Below are 6000 nucleotides of genomic sequence, written 5' to 3'. Positions count from 1 at the left end.
CCTAGAAACTTTTTACAAAAAGTTGTGGACAAAACACTTCATGAACACAACAATGAAATTAAAACATTTCAATCTCTAGCTAGAATAAAAAAAAACTGCAGGTGTCATCATGTCAAACGATCTGAAAACAAGATCAAATAATGTTGTTGGGCTTTGACATGTTTAAATGAAGGCTTTTATGTTGTATTTATGTTCAACTACACTGCAAGAGCAACATTTCAGACGTTTCTTTTTTTCACTGTAAATTAACACACTTCAACATCTTTTCTTAAAGAATGTAAAGAACAGAAGTCCTCAAATATGTTGCTTCTAAAAACCTGCTCAAGTCACCACCTCCGCCTCATTTTGAACCAGGAAAAAACTCTGGTGTTGATGTTTAATTAGAAGAATAATGAAGTGTATTTTCTCTTTTCACATTTTTGCAGGTATAAAATGAATAACTTTGGATTATGGTGTCTGCTACTGCCAGTAAAATGTAAAATGGTAGATTGCTGGACAACGCTGCTCTTTCAGAAAGAAGAAATCCTAAAACTGGTTCTGACGTCATGCAAGAGATGCACAACATCACAACTGTTATTTATTCATTAGTCCACGTTGAAATTAGATTTAGTTGTATTACCATCTGTACACTGGTTCACTGCACTATGTGCTTTATCAATATATTGCTCCATTAAAGGTTACAAATCTCTTGCTATGTGTTAATATTCGGTGAGTACCTGATTAATCAAATGTATTCTGACCCACCACGCGGGACGTTAAGGCCTACTTCCGGTCCTTGTCTGTGGCCTGATGTAGCCTAGCCTGCTAACTTAGCTGCTTAGTTTACAGCTCACACACTTAATAATTCCCACCTGCAGAAAAAGATCCTTCTGTCGCAGCTTTCTGCGAACACGAGGAAAACCTCTAATGTTGATGTTTGTGTTCATAAACGCGACGTAAACAACACGTTAGCTTCCGTTAGCTCGCTAGCGGTTAGCTCGGGGAGAGCAGCAGCAGCAGAGAACATCCGGGACATTAAGAGCCAAACAACACCAGTTGAACTGAGGCTAACGTTAGCTTCATATTTACCTTTCGGATCACCGAGGCCATAAAACCGACAGCAGCTCGGCCGAAACCGGGTGCTTCAACTTCCGTTAACTTCGTCCGGTGACCGCAGCGGAGGAGGGCGGAGGAGAGAGGAGGAGGAGGAGGAGGCGCTGATTAAAAGCAGACGTCAGCCGAGAATTAAACTGAAAATTAAATGATTTGAGTTGTAAACAAATTTGCTCTTTACAGTTTTGTTAGTTTTGGTCAGAATGAAGAATTTTGCTTCTGAAACTCGACTTCTTGGCTGCAAATTCAAACCTTTGGTCACAAGTCATAAAACGTTGCTGAAGTCAATCCACCAATAGAAACTCCCGTCACCAGCGCATGCCCCGCCCACTACGCCCAACTCACCTGGAGGTTTTTGACTTGAGACAGAAGGTTTTCAATGTGCAATCTTTTCAATTAATAAACTTAAAACATTAATGAATAGTAAAATACAAAGGAAGAAAAAAAGTACAGGACAATTTTCAACTGCTGATAAAAACAGAAGACTGTCACATCTGTGCAGATGTTATTTAGAATTTTACCAGATGTTTTAACGTCGTTAAATACATTAATTTAACGAGAACACAACAGAATGAACTGTGATATATTGTGTGCAGTTTATTGATCATTAATCGCAACGTATTGATCCTCTCTGACAGATAAACATTTATTCTGTCTAACAGGCGAAACCTTCCAAATCAGACAAATACAACCTGAATCTGTCCTTTTTAACTCAAATAAAAAGCTTCTGTAAAAACGACATGTTGAACTCGACCGATCAGCTGTTTCCCATCACGAGCGTGAACGTTTGAAACATGGAATTCAAACATATATTCTGCTTATTGCATCATCAGTAGCAACACACCAACACTTTTGGGAAACTCCGTCTAGTTTACATCAATCAGTGAAAAACAAGATCTATATTCTTTTTAAAATCTATTTGAACTTTTAATGTTTTTTTGTATAGAAAGTTGTATTTAAACAACTATGATCAAATCTGGACTTTTTTTCGTGCGATGAATTCACATAGAAGATATAAACATTATATATATATATATATATATACATATATATGTGTGTTATAACACTATGGTGGGTGTGCAGTCAGGATCAAGGAGACACTAAGATTTCACTTTAATTGTGTTTAATGACTTCAATAGTGTAACGTCATGTTAGACTCATATTTTATATCACAATCATTTTAACTTGACACAAAAAACAAACAAATGTACTGACGACAAAGAAACTGATATTTAACTCAAAGAGACACATGAAGTCACTGAAAAATGCCAATCAAATCCATCTCTGGCTTAAAAGAACAACTTTCAAGAGACACTTTCCACGAGATTAAACGTGAATCCTGTAAATCGGATCTGAAGTTTTTTTAAGTTTGACACCAGAGGGTGTCGGTTCCGGTTCTGACCCGTCGTGTGTCTTCTTGCGATTTGAGGACGGGAACGAATTCTCCATTTTGTGACGGCGCAGGTCGCAGGTGTCCAAATCCTCTCCAGCGTGTTCACGACGTAGGTGGTGCTGACGTGGGCGTGAATCGGCTCCATCCGCTTCGCTCTGCCTTAAAAAATATATATACACACAAAGAGACATTGACTTTCATGCAACATTTCGTAAAGCCGTAACTGAAATTAAGAAAAGCTTTATCGGTCACAGAGGACATTTTACATTAAAAAAATGTTGTGCATCCAGCAGGTCTATGTGTTGAATGAACATGAATTAAACAGCATCTAAAGCTCTTATTTTGAAAGGCTGATGTAGTTGGTTTTTTTATATTACAGTAAATAGAGGTTTTGTAACTTTTAGCCTCGTGGGTTTTCAATAAATCAATTTGAAGAAATAAATGTAAATATTTGTGATGTGCAACATGATTATTACTGCAGGAGGTGATTTTTAAAAAATGTATTTATCAGGTAGTGCTAAAAAAAACAAAAACACATTTTTGTTTCTCAACTTACAATATTTTTGAATCCCTGCAATTTTACACAAAAAACTCACTTAAATCTCTGCAATCTGAGAAAATCCGCCACAAAATCAAAATATTTATTAACGCAACAACCACCGAAAAACTGCAAAAAAGTTGCTAAAACACGTAGAACCACTTCCATATTTTTATTCAGACGTACCTCATAGTGAGTGAGATCTCCGGTGTGGATCTCTTGGTGTTATTTAAGGCAGAATAAAAATATAAAAGTCTTATCGCAGCGGTCACACTTTTACAGTCTCTCCAATGTGGCTATCTTTGTGATTTTTGAAAGCCGAGTACACTGTAAAAAATCTGCCACACTCTTCACAACAGTACACGTCCTCTCCGGTGTGCTTGCGTCGGTGCGTCTTAAGGGACCCTTGTTGGCTGAAAGTTTTTCCACAGAGGTCACAGCGGTGCGGTTTCTGTCCTGAGTGGGTGAGTTGATGACTCAATAAATTTCTTTTATATGTAAAAGTTTTGCTGCACTGCTCGCAGCCGTGCGGTTTAACTCCGCTGTGGATCTGCCGATGCGCTTTTAAGGTTTCCAGCCGGTTAAACGACTTCCCACAATCTTCACATCGGTGGGATTTAACTCCGCTGTGAATGAGCTGATGTGTTTTTAAGTAGCTCATCACAGTAAAAGACTTCCCACACAGCTCACACTTGTGCGGTTTAGCTCCACTGTGGATGAGTTGATGTGTTTTTAAGTTACACACCTTGGTAAATGTCTTCCCGCACTGCTCGCAGCCGTACGGTTTAATGTCACTGTGGATGAGTCGATGGGATATTAAGGTATGCTTCCGTGTAAAAACTTTCCCACACTGTTCACAGCTGTACGGTTTCTCTCCGGTGTGGGTGCGCTTGTGAACATTTAGAATCGGCGAGGAACAAAAAGTTTTCCCACACTGATCACAACTATGTCCTTCATCTGTGTTTGCTGCTGTTGGCGGAGCTTCGTCCTCCGGGCACTCTCCGTTTTTGCTTTTACGTTTCTATGGCGACAAACAAAGACAAATACAGATGCGAGTGAGTCGGCGCGATCGTGCAAACAAGCTTAACCTACAAATCTTTCACACAAGGATGGATATAATATCACAGCCAAACAGTTTAACATCATGTCATGTACAGCACACACTTTAAATAACAAGCAGCCCTGTGATGCAGATCTTATTACATATAAATATATTTTCTCACCGTCTTGGAAGAGTCCATTTTTCCTCTGCAGCGGCTGAGCCGAGACACAATGACGACTTTCCTCCTTCCCTCCGACACCTTTAATCCCACCAGTCACCTGGAACATCACATCTTTATTAGTCTGCAGCTGTTTTATGTTCAGGAGCCACAGAACAGTTCAAATTTAAACTGTTTGATCTATTTGGGCTTCAATCCTAAACACAATATGATGTTCCCCCTTTAAATTCATATGAAAATATTTCCTTACATTAAGTCTTAATTACCAAAACATACAGTATGTGTGTGTAGCAAGGCTTCCCTGAATAGTCAATAAATACTGTAGACAAAAACTAAGATGCACACTCATGGCCAATGGCCCACTGGATATACTATACACAAACCACATCTGTATGTAATGCATTCATTCCTCCTGGTGGAAAATAAAACTCTCATGTTGGTTCTATCGGTGTATTAGTTGGCGATGGTTCTCAGCATTATGTGCTAATATAATGAGAATTGCTCATTTAGCTGCTCAGCTTCCAGCTCACACACTTAATAACCCCACCTGCAGGAACAGACCCTTCTGTTGTAGCTTTCTACGAGCAGGTTGAAAACATTTTAGTGACGATTTTTGTCGTCAGAAATACGACGGAAACAACACGTTAACGTCCACTAGCATGCGAAGTTAGCTGCTAGCGCTTAGCCCGCGGCTAAAGACTTCCTGCGTCTCTTAACTTGTTTTCTGTCACAATATAAACCAGCTGCATCCGAACAGAACTCAGGCAGAGCAGCAGAAGAAGACAACATCCGGGAGACAACGAGGCCAACGTTAACTTGACGGTTAGCTTTGGACAGCTAAGGCTACAAACCGTCGGCGGAGTTCAGGATGACCCCGCCTCCTCCTCCCCCGTCGGACACGTTCTACTTCCGGTATCATGACTTCGCTCACAATAACGGCTGATCTCGCGACGTTTGTCATTCACGTCTTCTTCTTGGCATACCGCCACCTACCGTACCGGAGTGTGTAGTTTCAGGGTGATAGTTTCATAACTGGTTTAAATGACGATAATAGTAATGATTAAAACTGAAAGCAGTGGTATGCGGCCCTCGCACGCTGCACGTCGGGGCTGCAGCGGGTCGGGGCAGCACGCGAGGGTCCACATATTCCCCCTTGCAGTTATAATTTTTTTCTCAATCTCGTTCCTTATTATTCTTTTAAAAAAAAAATTGCTATTTTTGGCGGCTTTAACATCTTCAGAAACTCATGACATTTGGTGCCTGACGCATGTGCAAAGTGATATAGATATTTAATATCACTGCAGACCCCCTTTGAAAACACGTATATCTACTATCCAAAGAATGTCTGCGACAATTTTGGTCGCATTTGAATGAATATTTGTGTCCGATGAAGAGATAGGTTGCAGTAAGCCAAAGATTTGTTATAATGCTATTTAACTGTGAGGAAGACCGATGGTACAGTGGTTAGAACTGCTGCCTCTTAGCTGGAAGGTTTGGGTTTGATCCCCCTTATTCATGACTTTAAAAACAATTTGAAGTCTTTTTTTGAACCGCCACGCCACAGGCACACCGCGACGGAAACACATTCTTTTGATAACTTTTAATTCCAAACATGTTCAGAGTGCACAAACTCAATGTGACTTTTCTTTGAATAATTTGGATGACTTTTTTCTCACTTTTTGGAGTCTGAACTTTTTATGAACTGACATGCATTCCTCAGGTTACTTCTCACTGTGAGGCAACTGCTCTAACCAGTG

This window comes from Brachyistius frenatus, unplaced genomic scaffold (genome assembly GCF_029030835.1).
Source record: "Brachyistius frenatus isolate BFR_SWC_R1_liver_20210118 unplaced genomic scaffold, ASM2903083v1 Contig_191, whole genome shotgun sequence".
Taxonomy (NCBI): domain Eukaryota; kingdom Metazoa; phylum Chordata; class Actinopteri; family Embiotocidae; genus Brachyistius; species Brachyistius frenatus.
Note: the sequence above shows the minus strand (reverse complement) of the source record.